This window comes from Teleopsis dalmanni, chromosome X (assembly GCF_002237135.1).
Source record: "Teleopsis dalmanni isolate 2A chromosome X, ASM223713v2, whole genome shotgun sequence".
In the NCBI taxonomy this organism is placed as follows: Eukaryota; Metazoa; Arthropoda; class Insecta; order Diptera; family Diopsidae; genus Teleopsis; species Teleopsis dalmanni.
In genome coordinates, this window is record NC_051848.1 from 19127354 (window position 1) to 19148988 (window position 21635).

The 21635-nt window shown below is 30.1% G+C and overlaps 1 protein-coding gene across 8 annotated transcripts in view; it reads right to left on the reverse strand.

Annotated features, from left to right (window-relative positions):
* Positions 1-21635, reverse strand: part of LOC119687172 (striatin-3) — a 46467-nt gene that overhangs the window by 8168 nt on the left and 16664 nt on the right. The window lies entirely within an intron of this gene.

Here is a 21635-nt window from a genome sequence, read left to right on the forward strand (position 1 = left end):
TGGTTTTCATCATTTTCTAAATAATTTCTGAAATTTTGAAATCTCTAAATTTGTGTAGTTTGTGACAAAAGCTAACAACTGCACTTACTTAAAGGAAATCCTAGAATAAATGGTAATTAATGTTTTGTGTAAATAGTTTTGACGCGAAAAACTTGTTGGACTTACGTCCAACAACAACAACAAAAATGTGTTTTAGTGCAATATGCACAAAAATTTTCGTTGTTTAAATACTTTTGACTATGGCTGTATATGTATGGATGCAACTACTGATAAGAAGAACCTTAAGCAAACCACCTATTTTGTAATTTATTTTTTACTAAATAGCAAAGTCAAGTACATTTTAAAAATGAGCCATATCAACTGAAGTAGTGAAGCACTTTTCAACAATAAATACTAAGTATCATCTAAAATGACTCGCATAAAAGTTATATAGCTTTTAACTTGAATAAATATAAAATAATATATTTTTAAAATGAAGAATAAATAGATTGTTAAATTAGAGAGCAAAGTTTGAATTTTCATTTTTCCTTTATGCAGTAGAAAGAGTTGAAAGCAAACAGAAGAGGAATTTATTTAGCTATTTAACGCTTAATAAATTTTAAAACAATAACGTTATTGTTATTTTAATTGCTCTTAATTACAACAATTTCTGTAGCAGGCCGCCGGACACTAATGTTTTGCCAACAATTAATAAGTCAATTAACAATTAAGCAATTAGAATGGTTTGACGCTCAGCTCAGCAAGTAAGAAAATAGAGTGGCACAGCGAACAATATAGACAGAATAGTTGCTCTGGCACCAACATTAGTCAAGCCACTAGCAATCAGAACTCGGCACCCAGTTTCTAGCACTCAATTTGTTACGCTTTTTAGGTGCCCCAACAGCAACATTAAACATTTCTAAATTAATTAATTAATTATGTATGATTAATGAGGAAGCTGGAAGCAGGAACAGTAAGAAAATGAAATTGATTGAAAGGCACATTAACAACAATAAACAGTAAACAGTAAACAGTAAACAGTAAACAATTTCACGTTAGTGTAAGGAAATTGAATGGATAATTATTATTTAGACATTCAATAATAATGATTACCGATAAAAATTGAGTTCTCAATATAGCGTATTTTAATAGTAAATGGTTCTACTTTCATTCCCTCTTATAATATTTATGATGTTGAAAATGTACTTTTAAAGACGTGAACTAATTAAACACAGCCATTTTCCTACTTTTAATAGAAAACATAAGTTTTTAATAAAGAAAAGAGTTTATGAGCACAATGGGATATAAAGGTATAATTTCTCAAGTTTTAAGATATATACAATGGATGAATATTACATATCATATTTATTAAACTATAAAATCAGTGGTTTGACATTTACTCCAGTTTAAGCAAGATTAATAAAAAAAAATAGTTTAGCAAGATTAATAAAAAAAAAAATAGTTTAGACCTGAATTGATTTATAGATAATCCATAAATTAATGCTAACATTCAACGATGCAAAGTATACAATACAATACGTCTTTATTGCTTTTTTTTATTGTGAATTAACAACTTATAAAATTTTAATTAAATAACATATAACAAATATTCATGCCCGTCAATTTGGTATGGATTTCTGATATTAATACTTATGCATGTGAGTATATGCATTCCAACAACAGCAATGGAAAAACATTCAAAACAAATTCTTGCAGAGAAAAGAAGACAATTGATTGAAATTAAAATGGTGTAAAAATAAAAAATATTTTTGGTAGAAGTTTTATCAAAAAATATATTTAATGTTAAAAATAATTTTGAAAAATAAAAGCCAAAAAAAAAAAAAAAATAAAAAAATAAACTAAAATAAATAATAAAATAAAAAAGCCTAAAAATAACAAATAAAATAAACTAAAAAATAAAATAAAGAAAAACTCAAAAATAAAAAGTAATAATCGCTACTTTTTATTAAAAAAAAATCACAAAAAGCAATCATTATTTTTAATTGAAAGATTATCGATAAAAAATAATTAATATTTATAAAGAATATAATTTAAGATATCCATATTATTTAGTAAGTTTATACGTAACGATATCTGTGAAAATTAGCTGCCGAACTACGGTATGAGTTATAGTTTGCTCCACAACACATGAAAGCAGTGTATGAGCAATACGAATTTCTCTGAAATCGTGAAACGAAGATTATATCTAAGATTTTGAGTAAGCAAACACAAAATTTGAAAGAAAAAATCTACAAAATGTACGAATATTTAAATTAATATAAACTATATTGATCGCCGGACGGTGGCGCGGCAGTACACATCCAAAGCCGAATTAACAAGGCATGCACCGCCTTTTCATTACTAAATAAAGTTTGGAGCTCTTCAATACTTTTCCAGTACATCAAGCTGCGGTTATTAAACAGTAATGTTAAGAGTGTTCTGCTCTACGGCTGCAAAACCTGGCTTACCACCAACCTTAGGAGAATTCTGAAAATTTGGTGGCCCCGCACTATTAGAAATTCCGAACTATGCTCAAGATGCCGCTAACTTCCTATAGCAAACGAAATCAAAAAGCGTAAATGGCTATAGATCGGACACACTTTGAGGAAGGCACCAAATGAAATCTGCAAACAAGCATTAACATGGAATCCTCAAGAAAGCAGAAGACCTGGTAGGTCCAAGCAAACGTGGAAGCGAACACTAGAGAAAGAAATCCAAGCAAGCGGAAAAACCTTTGGAAAAATTTAAATCCTGGCAAAAAATCGTGACAGTTGAAAAAAGTTCGTTATGGCCCAATGTTTCCCTGTGAACGTACTGGATTGATTGATTGATTGATTGATCTATTCAAAAGTGTATTGTTATATGGATCTAAATCGTGATTTTTTACAGCCGCGATTTCACAAAAACTGCAGACATGCGTTAAAAGATCCCTTTGCCAGATTCTAAACATTTGGTGGCCGAGAACCATAAGTAATGGTTCTATGGGAAATTACAAATCAGCAGCCGATTGAAAAGCAGATAATGAAGCGGAAATATGGCTGGCTGGGACATACCCTGCGTAAACCATTAGAATGAAACCCACAAGGTAGAAGGAATCGTGGACGGCCAAAAAGCACATGGATAAGATCGATAAACAGGGAAACTAACAAATCATTCTGCGATCTTAGAGCATTAGCACGTAATAGGGGTGTCTAGAAAGTATATGTAAATAGACTAAGTTCATGTCATAGACCATGTCATAAATAATAATAATAACAATAATATTGATCTATTGGTAAAGATTTATTTGGTATATTTGATTTTTCACTGAATTTCATCTACTTAAGGAAAATACAAAACATATGATTGACCACAATTAGCTCAATACAAAACAATAGTAACCATGACCATGCAAGAATAACTAAACCATCATAGTTAAGTCATAGCACTCGATATTATATTGTCTTAGTTCATTATGCAAAATAGCGTTGCCACATTTTCTTTTTAATGCTAATTGAACATCACTATTTGCAAATTTTAAATAAAATATAATGTTGTTTATGCTTACTGGACACACTTTCTTTTAATTTGACATTTATTGCCTAAAACAGATACTATCATACTATCATACTACTAAATGTTGAAGTCATGAAGTCTGTTAAACCACTAAGTACATTTTTAAATAATTCACTCATATTAATTATTTAATATTGTATTAGCAACTATTTTTATATTAATATATGCATAAAGCATTTATTGTGTATTTTTAATTTTTTTTATATGGACTACATATTTTTTATTGAAGATAATTCCACAATTGAGTGCTTTAAATTAAGCTTGTATTGCTTTTGTCTTTCAAAAGAGTTCAAAGAAAGCTATGGCATTCGGAGAACAAAGTTTACCATAAGCAGTGTGTTTCTTTTTATTTCGATAGTTTTGAACGATTTTTTTTAAACCGATTTTTAACAAGCCTTGGGGATCCACAAGGCAAACAAAAACACATTTTTTGTGAACAAAATGATTTCAGGTTAAAGTGAAGATGATGCTCTATTTGAAAGCCTGTACAAGTTTGTCGTATTGAATTTAAGTAAAAGATAAATTCAAAGTTTTTATCTGAAAATACTACATATATGACAGACGTCCAAACCTTTTAATTTTAATAATAATATCATTAAACGTAATTAAATTTTTCTTTATAAATATTTACTAAAATTAAATGAAATAATAACAATAAATTTATGTTCTTTATATATATAAATAAATATATATGTTCTTTAAATTCATTTACAAGACGTTTACTTTAACTGAACTGAGGTGATTTTGTTATTACTAAACTTAACCCAATTTTTTAAACATCATACTTTCTCCGCCTTCTTGTTATTGTTTGCCACACATAGGCATTTACTGCTTGTACATTATGTTGAAACTATCTATTAACTGCGAGCTGTCTTCAAAACCCCTCTTAACGACTTGACTGGATTATTGTTTATCACTTCATCAAACTAAGCAATAATTGACCGCGAAGAGTTTGTAACCATTCTGAGATTCGATAACGCGGTGTTAGTAAGTCTGTCAGTTTTCGTAAATAATATATTATATAATATATACTAACTTGAAAAACTCGATAAAACCCGAAATCTCCGGTGTTATTCTGCCGATGAAAAGAATGGCACTTCGTTAGTGTGTCTCTGAACGGAGACCTCCAGATAACTGGTGCCATACCGTTGAAAAATAACTTTGTCCGGGTATGATGAATCTCTGCCCAGATCGACTCTTCTTTCTTCGCAACTCGTGGGTTTAAAATTATGAACCAAGAAAAAATAATTAAAAACACAAAAACAAGCTTAGCCAAGTCGAGACCTTCGGGAACTACAGGTCACAACAAGATACTTACCGCAACTTCTGACGGTAATAAGAGGGTGCCATCTAATAGTGGTACAATCTCCAGTCCTTCTGGTCTCTACTTCTAGGAGAATTTGTAAAGAACTATGTGCGGCGACTAGACTGCTCAAGGGATACAATTATATTTCGATTACATCCGAATCACTAAAGGCTAGACTAACCTGGACAAAACAGGTTCTCAATACTCCCAAGTTCATTACAGTGCTCATTAGATGAGTCAGTTTCGAAGGCAACATTTCGTGGCAATGCCACCACTGCTAAGTCCTTTAGCTACACGCTGAAAGGCTTCATCATGATGGCGGTCATTGATGAGAATGACCCTGATGGCACTATTACCCCTGGAAAGTGGAGTCAAATCGAGCTTAAGCTCCTAAATTTGTACGTTGAAGTCCTAAAGGAGTTCCCAGGCACAACTCCCAAATGTCGTGACAGTGAATGAAGGTCGTTGCTAGGGAGCAAATTCCTAGCCGACCTAGAATGCGTTCCTGGATTCCTGGAACCGACCCATCCTCAGCGGACTCTGGAATTTATTCAGTCTGGAGCTTATTGTAGCTGATATTAATACGACTACATAGAAGGTCACTAAACTAGAAGACGGAAAAGGCAAATATAGTTTGGCCAGTTTTGTGATCGACAAAGCGTCCCTGGTCTTTTTGGTGCGATCTGGTGCCGTATTAAATGATGGTTTCTTTCACATAAATATGAGGGCATATAAAAAAGATGAGGAGCAATCCTAATAATCTTCATCTAACGTAAGGGACTCAGCGACAACTTCTAAAAATACTGCTGATCCCCAATCGGAAGTAGGCAACATTAAACCTGTTTCCATGTAGTAAATCCAGTCGTTACACCATCGGAAGACTCACCTATATGCATGGACATCTCGATGTCTGCTCCCTCAATTACATCAGAGTATGGGAACACGTTATCTTTTCGACGAAGAGGAACTTTTGAAATCGGGTAATGACTCTGAAGGATAGCGCTCTAGATGTTACAGAGGTGGAGAGAGTTGGATCCACACTAAATGATGATGCGGGTAGAACAAATTAACCTTCATCATAGCAAGGCTGCATTCGCCATCCTGCAGCAACGCCTCAGCAATAACGAGGTGGATATGGTCCTGATACAAGAACCAAAAAAATATGACTTATTATATGCGGTAAATAAGGATATGCCTAGGTCCCGCATATTGAGAACAGAAAATTTAATGCTCTCTTACTTTCACATTACAGTAAATGTGATCAAACCGCAGTAAGTATTAAGGGTCCTGCGGCCAAATATGGGCAGTATTTGCAAATCTGGCACTCCACCACGATACAATACCATAAGATATCCTGATATAGCTGCTTGTTAGCTGTAAACTTGGAGTAGAGTATATAATATGCTGCGATGCCAATGCTCACCATGAGGTGTAGGGCATCTCTTATACAAACGAAAGAGATGAGTTACTTTTTGATTTTATTTTTAGTAGCAATTTTATCTGTAATAATGGCAATAGGCCAACTTTTATTATTAAAAACAGGCAAGAAGTGTTACATGTTACTTTCGTTATTGCCAAGCTTCAGGAATCGGTCAAGAAGTGGAAAGTGTCCACTCAACAATCCTTCTCGGACCACATAATTCTAGAATTTACCCTAACCCTTGATGAATCGAGCATCTACAACCAAAAAACGTTCAGAAATGTTAACAATACTAACTGGACGAAATACAAAACAGCGGTAAGTGAGGTGTTATCAAGCATTTCCTCCGATCCCCCAGGGAATACTGTTGCTCTGGACAACCGAATCCAAGATTTCACTTCAGTGCTCAATGAAGCTTTTAATTATGCCTTTCCCCTACTCGACCTAGTAGGATTAAACATATGTGTCAATGTTTAAAGTGCATAAAAATATAAATAATAGAATTAGGAAAAAATTAAAAATTAATTTATTTTTATAATACAACATAATTAAAGCACAAATACAAAAACTGAATTTAAACTTAAATAAAATTAAATCTTAAATTGGCAATATAAAAAATAATAAGAAGTTATACAATTGAGAAAATAAACAGTATTTGAGATTGCTTATAACGTAAATTATCATACACAATGCATGATAACTTCGTAGTTTTTCAACCCATGTGCTTGAATTTCGATACATGCTATGATATAATAATTGTCGTTATATTATTACTTATTGAATTTTTTGTTAAAATATATAAGGTTTATTGAAGGTCATATTTTGCACAATTTTTGAGTGATTTATGGGACCTGAAAAAGATATAAATCAAGAGTTATTGTTTTTTTTATTGTATATCTTAAACATTTTGCTATTTTTTTTATATTTTAAAAATATAAAAAACGATTATAACGATTATAATTATTATAAGTATTTGTCAGGGTTTAAAATCCAAAAAATTCTTGCGAAATCTTAAATTCACTAAAATTTCAGAAAATTGCAAATAACATACAATTATTTACAAAATACACAGTACTGCTGACTTTTATACAAATATGATGAAGTTGAACTTGAGCTTGAAAATAGAAATTTGGGTTTAACAGAAAATTCTAAAACGAATAAAATAAAATGGATTGAGAACAAAAAATCAGTTGTTTGATATTTCGATAGTTTGGTATTATTGTTTTGATATTCTCATAAGTTTCTATCTTGTTAAATGCTCCTTTGTACATAAAATACCAACAATTGTAGTTTAGAACGTACAAAATGACTCTAAAACAATGCAACTTTTTTTCAACTCATTAACCAACCAACCAACCCCTCCCGCATCGTGAAGCTGGAAAATTTAAAATTAAGTCATAACGCGTCTATGTATTGAATAATTTTTGGCTATATTCTTGAAAGAACTATAAACGCGTAAAATAGTTTTTGTAATTGTACGTGGTACTGAAAATGATCTTCTTTAAAACCTACAGATGATCTTAAATCCTTCGAATTTTGTGGTATAATGTAATGGGTCAATAGATTTAACTGTATCTCTCGGATCGCCGTTGTCATCTAATCTTACCTACTTAGCCATGAGTTTGCAATATTTTTGAATTTTTATTAATATTTCCTAAATACTTTTCTAAATTTCTTTTCTAAATATATATACATTTATACATAATTTAATTTCAAGTAAAGTAAAGTAAACTAACAGCACAATCTTTAATCAGATTTCCAAAATGAATGCATGTGTGAACTTATACTATAAATTTTGAACTTTAGATAATATTGAAAATTCTGTTATTCATTACGATTATAGCAGCGTCAAATACCTGATACACATTCGTTGAATTTCTCATTGATGAAAGTTTTATGGCTGCACTTAAAGAAAGCATATGTATAAAGAATTAAGGAGGGAACTGTAATTTATTACAACAAAATCACATTTTATGTTTTTTTTTTTATTAATGTAAATGATTTCAATGAAAATTACGATGAAAACAAAAAACAGCAAATTTTCGCTCGAAGGATGATTAGATTTTGTTTAAAGAAGAGTCCTCAGTCATATCAACATCACATAAAGTAACATTTATTACACTCAACTCAAAATATTATATTAATCTTTTGTCATCCTCGAGTAGTTTAAGTGCACTGCTAAAATAGGGAAACATTGTTCGGTTGATGAGAAAAACAATAACATTTGTTGCATTTGCTACAAATTTCACTTCAAATTAGTATGCATTTTTCCCCAATGGTACAAAATGAAATTATATTGCCGCAAATTCGCAAACATACACATAAATATAAGAATTTATGGTTGCTAATATATTCTAGTAGTAATTTAACATTTTAACTTACAGTCAACAAAATAAGGTGGATCCTTCAAACTTGCTGTTACTGGTATTATCGTTTTAAAAGCATACAGAGAGAACAAGACCGGCCACAGGCACAGGCACAGGACAGGCATAGACACAACACAAAACAGCCAGTAATGGAGTACAAAGTCAATTTGGTCCCTTAATGAAAATGTAAATATTTTTATATATTTTTGATTTAATAGAAGCATTGACGTTAGCACTTCAAAAATGTGTGTATTTGGATTGTTGTGATAGCACTTCATCAACACCAAAAGCAACACCAACACCGACCAACACTCACCACACACTACCCACGAGTCCCAGACAACAGCGCTAAGTTATGTGCCAATATGGACGATGAACAATTACTGTTGGTAGAAACAAACAACAACACCATTACGTTAAAAATTTGAATTTGTTTTGTTTAACGTTTAACACATAAATAAGCCGTATGTAGCATATACTTTTTTTAACGCTTCTTTTAAGTTTATTGCCACAACCTCACTTTTTGTGTTTATTTAACTAGGTTAGTTCTCAGCAGCCAGCAGCCAGCAGCCAACAGCCAACAGTCAGCAGCCAGTAGCTTGGCTAAAAAGTTTAATTTCGATATGCCATGAGCGCAGCATATTCCACATAAACATGACGAAAATCCTGTATCCTGTATTCTGAACTTTGTGCTACGTCACATCCAGAACTACAATACAAAAACTACAGTACAACAACATATATAAAATACAAAAAATAAATATAAATTGTAGGAGCAGCAAATATTTCTGTCCTGTTACCTTAGTTTGCAACGACTCCAAAGACATAATCTTGAGAACCGTTCAACATTTGTTTCCTGCTGTGCTGTTTTGTGTACGACAGTGTATAGAACTATAGTCGATTTGTTACTTTAGCGAGACAAGTCTCCCTAAATGTATACTTTGTTGTACAATTCGAACACAAAGAAATTGCTACTGGTAGTTGTGGCTGTTGGATAACGATTGGATGCTGGGTGGGGTTAGTAGGTGGGTTTTAGTATAGTCAGCTTTGGTTCGTATGTAGATATGTTAAACTGATTGAAATCATTGACAAAGCTGTAGCGGAACACAATGGTTATAATAATGATAAAAGGACGTTGCTGATGATGATGCATGCCTCCTTACATGCTAGAATACATTATACATCATTTACGTGTACGAGTATGTGTATTTTTACATATTTTACACCCGAAAAATGATTTTATTTATTTACCTAAATTTTTAGCTAAATATTTTATTGCTTTTTAGATAAATTCTTTAGCTTTACATGAGCGTAACGTAGCGTTTTTCTGCTGCTAAAGCATACCGATTTTCTTATTTGTACCAGTATCTTCCGATTCGAACTGTTTTTTTTTTGTTTCTTGTTAAAGAATATTTTATAATCTTTACTTTGTGCCTCCATTGTTAAGAACATTTATTTCATTTGTTTCATTATTAGTTTAGTAAGAACAATTTCAGTTTAAATTTTCAGCGAATTTAAAACAAAGATCAAAAAGAAATCTACACATAATATTAATATAATTATTTTTTTAGTTATACTCAATGAAAGAATCAATTTCATACGGAAAAAAAAATAATGAAATTGTCTTTCTTTCACACAGATATAATTATATAAATAAATATAAATATATAAGGTATAAATATAATATATAATATAAATATATAAATTTATAAGACATAAATATAAAAGCAATTTTATTAAATGTTGTAATTCTAATAAAGTTTATATACTACGAACTAAAACTACTTAGCACAACTGCAAAAGTCTATTATAAAATTTTATATATTGTATGATAATTATCATATAATTAATTATAGTGTACTTTAATTAATTATGAAGTGTATTGTACTTTACGATGACGATGACGATGACGATGAACGTAGTAAAGTATTTTAAGCAACCACTGTACTAAATGTGATGTATCATTATAGTCCAACTATAATGATTGTCAAAGCAGAGGGATTACATAAAAGAAAGGTGAACTAAATTCTTGAGGATCTGCAATATGCAGAAGATATTGCATTATTGCCTTACATTAAGTAGCAGAAACAGTCAAAGCTTAACCAGTTACTATCAGAGTCTGAAAGTTTCACCTTAAAATGAGCATAATTAACACTGAGTTTTTACATTCGAAATCATCAAACAATGGAAGTGGTGCTCTCATCATATTTAGGTAGTAACTATAGATTTGTGAAATATGCCAAAAGTCAAAATAATCAGAAAACTTTTGTAGAAACTTTGGAGATGTTTATAAGAGTATAGGTTAAATAATCATTATTAACTCAAAAACTGCATAAGATTTAATTGTTAAAAAACGCATAAAAAATATTGAAATGATAAGAAGCAATTTTTTAAATTACAGAAAAACATTCCGCAAAACAGAAATAAAAATGAATCTCAAACAAAGACTTAAAGCTTAATGCCTATGTTCGATTAAACCATTTTTTATGAAAGATAATTTTGGACTCTGAAAATGTGGGTTATAAAAAAGCTGGCAGCATTAGAATTCTATTTTATACATATAGAAGAATGTGGAAAAGATCATAAGCAGATTTTTCACGTAAAAAAAGAGTGATTTAAGAGAATCACTCCTATCATAATAGGAAGAGAAAAGCGTTTAATCAAATTATACTTAAAATCACATTTATGCAAACATTAGAATCAAACACTTCAAATGTACGAAAATTTTCAAGCTGCTTTATAAATATCAGACCACTCGAACACCTTATCTACTTAATGTATTCTTTTATTTTCTTTTCGTTTTGTAAAAATATATAGTGGTCAAAGAGAATACTATAGTCGTAAATCTGTGATTTGATTTGCTCGAGCATTTGGCATACTCGCATATCTAAATGTTGCAGTGTTAGATTACTTAGTTAAAAAAGTCAGTAATTGATTGACTAAAATTTAAATCCGTATACATATTAATCCTTGTTATCATTTAAAGGGATATGGACAATAAGTTAATTACTTCTGATTCAAGTCGTATTAATTTTTTGTAATTATAATCATAAGTAAAATTAAATTAGAGCTATAAAAAAACGGGAACGAAAATGAAGATGGAGCTGGAAAGGACACACTTTAAGAAAACCAAATAGTAATATATCTCAACAAGAAATATTAGGAAGGAACCTGTGAGATTCTAAGTGGCCCAGTGCGCCGGGCATAACTTGGAAAAACACAGCAAAGGACAAATTAAAAATTGGAATGAAACCGTTGCGTAGTTCACCTATGTTCCACCTAGGAGTTCAGACATATATACTCACGATTGTGTATAATTTTAAGAGCACAGCTATGAAACAATCAACTAATTTTTGTATGGATTAAAATGACGTTACACGTTATCTCCCGCTAATATTCTTTTCTTGCATATGTTCAATATTCTATTTTTCCTTTTAATTCGTACAATAATTAAATTAAATTTGAATAAAAGATAAATACATCCGTTCTTCTAGAATTTACTTGAAATACAATTCTTATAGTAGAAAATTGATTGTTATATATACTTTACGAACGCTTAGCAAACAATCTATGTTGCTAATCTATTAACACTTCAAAAAAAAAACATGAGTAGGTTTTTAACTGCGGTTAAGAAAGAAAAGCAAATTGTTCATAGCTGAAAGCAAACTACAATCTATCTTAACTGTATTTTTATACCCGTAATATGAGTCAACGTTTAAGATGCGTGAATTTCTTCGTAAATACTTTGTTCTACGCACGTACGCTGTTGGTAAAATTAAAAGCATCAGACGTTTTCGAAAAATCAATTTTACTCTTTTTCTGCTCGGTATTCCTATAAAATTTACTGGCAGTGTAGAGTAGGTGGTGATGCTTCATGCGTAAAGTGTATCTGCAAAACATAAATTTTTATATTTTATCTATTTAAATTTTACAACTGAAACGTTTTATATAAGTACATGCACTACTTCACAGAACGCCTTAAGTGTTTGATTTAATGGAAGAGTATCTGCAGGTGCATGTTGCAATAAGAGTTTCATCGCACTTTTACTGAATGAAATAGCATGATTTACGCTCTAAGTATGAAAAATGCAAAGTGCAGAATTTTATTGAATGCCGGAATCAGACTGTATAGCAAGCTAACGGCAAGACAACTTTTATTAAGGGAAATTAAATAATCCAAGTGTGTCAAATAAAATATTTCATTAAATAATTTTAATTTAGCAGTAATATAATAATGGATGATGTTTTCCCGAACAATACGCAATATTCAGAGCACTAATATCCTGTTACTTGATTCACAGTCAGGACATTTATTTAATTTTCTAATGCATTTAAGCTTTATATACCGTCCGTCTGTGCAAAAGGCTGGTGTAGCGCCTGAATAATAAATTTAAAATGCATTTCTGAATAGTAGAGATGCACATGGCTAGCATCAGAACTGCTTCATATAATATAAAAAAAACATGGGTGCTCACCGAAGTGAAATCAATTTAGCAGAAAAAAAAATACTAAAATGAAAAAGGCAGTCACAAAGAAAGGAATTGCACAAAAACAACAAAATTAATCAAATATAAACCTTTCTCAATACTTTTGTATCTTTGAACTTTAAATAGATTATTAGAAAATTGATTAAGTTTATGAACAAAACGAAAAATATTCTTGATAGCGTAGATGATGAGTTATAAAATTAAAATTAGTCAAATTTTTTAAACGAAGCATAAACCAAATATTTATATAAATAAATTTTACTTTATGAGCGTTACTTAATTTAGAATAATTTATTTAATTTTAGATAAAAATTCAAAATTAAAAGTTCTCTATTTGAACTCTATCTGAAAAATTAATATGATAAGTAGACTTCAGTTGATAAGTAATTAAGTTCTAACAAAAAAATTTATTGAAATCGTAGCATTCGATGTTGAAACAATTTTGAAGTAGATATTGCAAGAATACAACGAATCCAAACACATTATTTTTATGGATCACCTCTATATAATCACAATCTCGTATCTGAGTTAAAGAACACCGATAAAAAGTTTTTTTTTTTGTTTTATTTTTGGAAGTGGGAGCAAAAGGTTTGCGATGAGTGTGGAAGAGTCTGCAAATTCAAAATCAAAATCAAGTATCAGAATATTTTTAAGAAGTTTTTAGTCGTTACACTGTATTACCAATGGTAAATATTTAGCAATCTCAAAGATTTATTTATTTCAACTATAGAATTTATATTTATTTATATTTATATTTATATTTATATTTATATTTATATTTATATTTATATTTATATTTATATTTATATTTATATTTATATTTATATTTATATTTATATTTATATTTATATTTATATTTATATTTATATTTATATTTATATTTATATACCTCTTTTCAATAAAAAAAATATTTAAGGTTAATAATACTTTTAGATCTTCGATGGTAAGCGAGAACCCCAATAATAATTAGTTGCAGGCAACTGATCCATTCTGTACTCTGCCAAACGGGCAAATTAAAAATAGTTAGTTAGTTAGATATTGGCAGGCATCCCATTTTGAGGACAAACTTGTTAGCCCATACAGCATATGGAAGAATACAAAACCAAAAATACAAAATACGCTTTACTGTTTTGCCATGATATAGACCGAACAAAATAGAACATCTGATCACCTGACATTTGTGGTCGGTGACGACTTGTTTCGGGACGTAAATTTCAATTTATAAAATGAAGAGCAGATAAAAAAATATAATAGCACTCATATATTAATAGTATAAAACTGTTTAAGCTAGAAGGCCTGGAGCATCATAATAATAAATAAATTATAATAATAAATAAATAATAATAATAAATAAATAATAATAATAAATAATAATAATAATAAATAATAATTAATAATAATAATAAATAAATAATAATAAACAAATAATAATAATAAATACATAATAATAATAAATTAATAATAATACTTAATAAATAAATAATAATAATAATAATAAATAAATAATAATAATAAATAAATAATAATAATAAATAAATAATAATAATAAATAAATAATAATAATAAATAAATAATAATAATAAATAAATAATAATAATGAATAAATAATAGTTATCGACTAAAAAAATGATGACAAAAACACGGACAAAACACAAATGAGTACACCAAATTAGTTGAGTGTGCCACATGCAATTTTAATGACGTCTTTCATACTTTTGTTGTGCAATTAAGAATTAAGGATGCAGCAAGGCAAAAAACATAAATAAATAATAAAAATAATAATAAAATTTTTTCTTAGCACTTATAACAATTGTTCTATTGTATCATCGTTGATAAAAAGAAATCTTTTTTGCAAATGTCAAGTAAAAAGTTATATAAACTGCAATCGTATATAAAACAAATTTTCTTTTTTTATTTCAATTTATTTCGAAAGAAACTTTAAAGAAATTTGTTCAATTCCATTGAGGAAAATTTCAAAAGTTGTCTTAACAGGTGTCATTCAATAGAAAAATATAGAAAAGGATAGAAAATGTCTTATTGGTTTTCAATAATTTCAAGATTCAAGATTCATATTTTTATCTTTACCTTCTTTAGTTTTACCAGTGACAGTTGGTTTCGAAATGGAAGATTTTATATGATTAAGATACTTCAATTATAATAATAAACGGTTTATCTAATACACTTAGATACAAATATTAAAGTTAATCATTAATGTCGATACGTCATCCTATTTAGTACAGGCCAATTGAGATACTTAGGATACTTTGTATACTTTGGTGTGTGAATGACGATACATGCAAATGTGAAAAAGATTAATATTATTAATAATATTCGTTATTCCTAAAATAATAACGATTAGTAAATAGCGATTTCAACGATATTTACTTGTAATAATAATGAGTTTTTCATTATTTTTGTCGTGACAAGAGTGTATGTATGGTGCGTTCTATTGGAATCTATCTATGATACTAATTTGCGATATTTTTCATGTGTCATATTTTAAGTAGCTGTACAGAAACGAAGTATACTAACATAGATAGACACTTCAATTTGGTAAATGATTATGTTAAGCTCGTAGACTACAAAATTAATATCGGCTTTTCATTTCAAGAATAATTGGAGTGTTTGTAAACCTTTTTATGATTTCATAGCAAGTTATATAATATTTCAAAGGAACATAAAAAATGCAGACTCGCTGGTACTATGTTTTGATGAGAAGAAGAGAATAGAAGAGAAGGTTGGTGTCCAGATCCTCATAAAACCTAATAAGTTTACTCATAGACTAATACCGTTTCTGCATATTGCTAGGCATTTAATGATTCTTAATAATATTTACAAGTTAATTTTAATTTGGCGGTGCTAGGTGCTAGGGACTCAACCCAATAGGGTTTACTTGCAGACCCTATCAGTTGAATTGTTATATTCACCTATCGATCGGACCCTACAGGAAAATTTTATATTCAACTAAATATATTACAAAATTAAAAACTGGCATATATAATATGTATAATATGTGTATGTTTATATTCAATTAAAAACTTAAGCAGACAAATGAGTTAGATTTGGAGAACATCTTACTCATTCAAACGTTAAGTCAATACTTCAAAAGAACTTCAATAAGTGAATTTCTCACTTTTAGAATAACATTTCAATGTCTAGTATTTCGACTAGTATAAAATTAAAATGATACTAATAAGCAATTTGGTTGGAATTACATAATTATGTTAAGAGAAAAAGCATTAAATATTTAAGATACAGGCTCAAAGAAGCATACATGAAAAATAAAGTATATGCTAATTTATTTCCATAAGTTCGGCTACAGTTTTCCGCTTTAACCGTCTTCGAAGAGGATTCGCCTGGAGAAGACTAGATGGTGCAACGTTAACGTGACATTGCAGGCGCCTTTTGTATGCCATTGCAGATTTTGTTAACTCTTCAGATATTGTTGGCATACGAAGAACACGATGTAGATCGCTATTTCTTACGTAAAGTGGCGCATTTACAATGTTTCGGAGTACCTTGTTTTGCAAGCGTTGAATAGTAGCGATATGCTTTTTGATGGCGCACTCCCAGAACTGTAAGCCGTAAGTCCAGATTGGCTTTAGGGTATGTTTGTATAAGAGGAGTTTGTTGTGTATAGTTAGTTTTGAGCGTCTGCCAATGAGGTTGTATAATTTGCTTAGCTTTAGATCAAGTTCCAAGGTATTTGGCTTCATCGGCGTATGGGGTTTAGAGCGGTGTCAATGTATACTGGTTTGTAGGTAGTCTTTTTTAAACAAAAAACCACTGATTTGTTTTTATTTAACTTTATTCTCCATTTCTTGGCCCATGAATCAATGTGGTTGACGGCCTCCTGTAGTTTGACCGTTGCGGTTTCAATAGTGCTATCGATTGCCAATATTGCAGTATCATCGGCGAAAATAGGCGGTCTGCGTGCTGATCTGCTGATGGAAGATCGTGTGTGTACAGGAGGTATAATAGTGGCCCCAGAATACTTCCTTCTGGTACTTAAGCGGTTATCTTTTTTAAAACCGAAAAAGAGTTTTCATATTTGACGTTAAAATATCGGTCATCAAGGTATGAGAAAAGCAAAAAAAAAAAAAAAATTTTTGAACCAAACCTGCATGCCATACCTTGTCGAAAGCTTGTGACACATCGACGAATACAGCAGAACATAGTTTTTTCTCTTCCATCGCGTTTTCTATGGTGCTAACAACTCTATGCAGTTGGTCAATTGTTTAGAAGTAAATGAATAAGTCAAATTGCAACTTTACGAATATGTAACTTTGAATGACTAATTTACCGAATAAAAGTATTTCAATTTTGTAGGAATATGATATCCAATTGTAAATATTTGTCCATCTCCTCACTAACTTTGAAAAGAAATTGCAAAATTCGTTCTATGAATCAATTATTGAACAAATTCTAATAGGAACATAAGGGGAGAATTTTTTAGAAAGCTAGTCATTAGCATAAATGAACTGTTTTTCACTGTAAGTAACAATGAGTCACATACTCTATTTCTTCCTTCCATTGGCGTCACATTTACTTACTTGAATTTCATATTTTAATTTTTCTCTACATAATTTTTTTACATTTTCTATAAAATTTTTTAATTATATATTAAGAAGCATCGCATCGCAGCAAGTCATGGACGACAGCTGTTTTAATTTTATGCAGAAAAGTTTGTTTCACGGCAATTTCTATCGCTACACTTCCGCACATCCGGTAAACGCGTCCTCATCATTCACTCAACGTTGACCTTTTCCCTTATTTCTTTGACAGCAGGAATTTTTAACGTTTGCAGGGTAAAAAGTATTTTAAAGGTAATTTCATTCACTCCTTCCTAACAAACCAGAACAAAGCATATCTACACTAAAGAAGACAAGTGACGATAGCAACTTAATGCGTGGAGTCGATCGCAAGGCCGATTGGGTGTGAGTGATTGAATGGAAGTATGGCATAGATAGTCTATCTATGGAACTGAATTTCTGATGCCACATATAACGTATGTACGCTTTTAACAAGCGAATACAAGCGGAGAAAGGCACAGTCTAATAGACAGGTACCCAATAAAAAAGCAGCAGGTATTAGTAATGTAATGTAATGTAATGTAATGTAAGGTTAGGTACGGCAAATTGCGTTTAGCATTCATTACGTTATAATGACGTTATCAGCAGCTTTACATGACATTTAACTGTGTGGTATTCTATTATATTATTACATTGCAGCAAGATTGTAATTAGGTTTTACGTTGCTGTGCTAGTTCAATCATAGATTCTACTACTGTTTTAGTAGAAGTGAATTTGTATTAAGGTTTCTTGCAATTCCATTGATATTTCGGTAAGCTATAGCACTGAGTTTCTGTTAACAAATTTGAACAATAAATTAAATTTAACATATGCACAGGTAGAAGTTAGCACAAATTAAATCCAATTTAAACTTGCTATGAAATATCTTTTAATCAATTCGATTTAATCAGTTCGATTTGTGTTCGTTACTTATGTAAATTAAATGTAATGAACTGATTACACAAAGCACTTTCTTTTAAGTTCTTTTAAGTTTTGTTAAGTTTTGTTGTTATGTGATATGTGTTTAAGTGTTTTTAATGCATTCAATGATGTTCATACAATTAATTGTTGTCATTTAAGTCATGCAATTTATTTGAATAAAATAAATGTTAATTTTTAATATAGTTTAACAAGCACCGTTATTTGGTTCATTAAGTCTTCTTAGTTAAAATGATTACAATTTAAAAATTCTTATTTTAAATGCTATCAGTTGTTCAACCTGTCCATGATCAGTGGCCACAATACTAGACTATTACTCAAATAATGGAATTGAGGTTAATAGTACAGAAATACAAAATAAAAAAACAACCATTTTAAAATGTTTTTAAAGACCTAAATAGACATAAAGACATAAATTTGGAACCCCACTCAATATTCTTGAATCAAATACATAAGCACTGCACTGCAAGCACATCGTTATATTTTTCGCAGTCAGTCTGAGGTTGTTACTGTGTTTTCCGACAACCAAGTCAGAACTATTTGAATAGTAGCTTGAGTCACAAACTAGGTACTCAGAATAAAGTATCTATAATATAGATAGTAGGACACATAGTATAATCACATAGAAAATGGCATTCGAAACTGTTCTAGAATATATGTTTGCTCATATAATTGAGTACGTAAAAAAAATTATATAATGTTACACTGTAACAGTTAATCATATTTCAAGACAATATAAAATTCTTACCAAACATTACAAGCGTCGTATAACTGAACAATAAAAAAAATTTCATTAAACAGAATATTCACATTTATTAAGAAAATGAATCTGGATTAAAGTGAAAAATAGCATTTTAAAGAGTTATCTCAGATTATTGTTAAATTTTATCAATTTTCATAATATTATATAAAAGTTTATCCTTATTGTGGTCCTACTTTTCAGATCTGATTAAACAACTTATAAACTGAACTATCATCTAAGGCAGACTGTCAATAATAAACAGAATGTTCATATTCTCTTCCATTAAACTTTCCTTAGTGATAAGGCTAATTTTTCACTTAACGGATATGTCAACAAACGAAATTGTCACATCTGGGAAAGTAATTGTTGAATAATCATTGTTTGATTGTATTATATATTACAATACATCACAATACACGCAAACATTCATCAGTTTTTTCTGATGTGAAGAAAATTTATTAGTTAATCGATTTTATTTAAATTACGACATAATTTTGTTTTATGCAAAGGCAATTTTATGTTACTTTTAAAGACAAGTGAGAACACAGTCTCATTTAACGACATTTCAATGCCTTATAGATATAATACTAATTATTTAATTAATTTGCTAAACATTTACTGCCCATTACCTAAATTTGCAATTGGATTGCATAAATAGGAATTCAAAGAATACAAAGCGGTAAATATGGAAGAAGAAATCATGAGCTCACATTATTGGCCGAACACCTAATAATTTAAAAGGAGGACAACCAATTATTATTTTGGAATAAAAATTAAATTCAAATGTTTTCAAAAGATATCGAAGGTTTGATATCGTGATGTTTATATCTCTCACAAATCTATTAACTAGATTTTGATTATTTTAGTTATTTAGATATACCTACGCACGTATCGATCAAATATAACTGAAGATTTTTTAAAAACAGTACTAGCCTTAGTCATCTCTTTAGACAGTAAAGACAGTTCGAGGAAAGACAGTTAGTCTAGAAAGTTAATTAGCCGTATTAATTACATATATAAACCATACATAAAGTAATAGATATTGAAAATTATATGAAAATTTCTTATTTTTTTAAGAATTCGCAAAATTATTTTTTTATCACCTATCATAAATTAATATGATAGGTGGAAATAGGTGTTTAAGTGATTAATATAAAAGATATTTAGACAATTTTGCCTAATTTTAAAACCATTTTAAAACAATGTTATTTTAAATAAATTTACTTTTTCTATCATTATTATATAGATTATTTAGTTAAATAATTATTGATTGATATCGATTTCCTTATTTCTTGCCAATGCGAATGTAAGCTAAATTTTGTTAACTGCTAATTAAAAATCTGTTGACCATAGCTCCAAAAACATCAGACATCCTCAGCATATGCATCCTTAATGAATAACATTGGATAGCAACAGCAACTTTAGTCGAAGTTTGGAAGCGCACAATTAACATAAAAACCATAATGCCAATTTTACTGGCTTTTGCACTCATATCGCCAGTAATGCACCCGTGACAAGGACGTCTGATTATTTGACACTTGCGCACAACTAACTTGAAGCCTATAAAAAGTTTTACCCATAAATATTTTATATGACACAATTTTTTTTCTCAGTCATTCAGTGAAGAAGCATAAAATAATGTTTGTTAACTCTGATTTAAGCCATATTGACTTTTCATCTATTTGCAGCAGAGGGGACAGTCAAACTGGTTAAGTTGCTTTACGTGAAATTTTGGTGGATGTAACTACGAGCTACGAGCTTAGTAGCATGCAAGTGCACACGAGCGAGCATACGCCGCGCTTTTGTGCTATGGCGGCAAACTTGTACTTTTTCATTTTTATCTCAGCGCAAGGTGAAGATCACAGTCGCAAACGCGACCGCGACCGCGACCACGACCACGACCACAACCACAACCACCTCTTTGACGCAACGCAACGGCAAGTAGAGTGATGAATTTTATTAGCGTTTAGTATGGTACGTGAGCTCGTTAAAATGTTTCTCCTTATAACGTTCGTAAAACTCTGGTTATAAAACCAGCTAATGTTCGAGTTTATATCACTCTTATCGGAGCGGAGCTTCCAAGCAAACTAAAAAAGAAAAAAAGCCAAAAATTGCGCATAGAAAATATAAAATTGTAACACAATTGTAACACCTTACTAAAATAAGTTAGAGAGATATCGAAATAATAGGTCTCCGCGAAAACAAACTTAGCTTAACAGGAAATTTGAAAATATGAAAATGTATATAATGTATTTATTATAATTAATTAA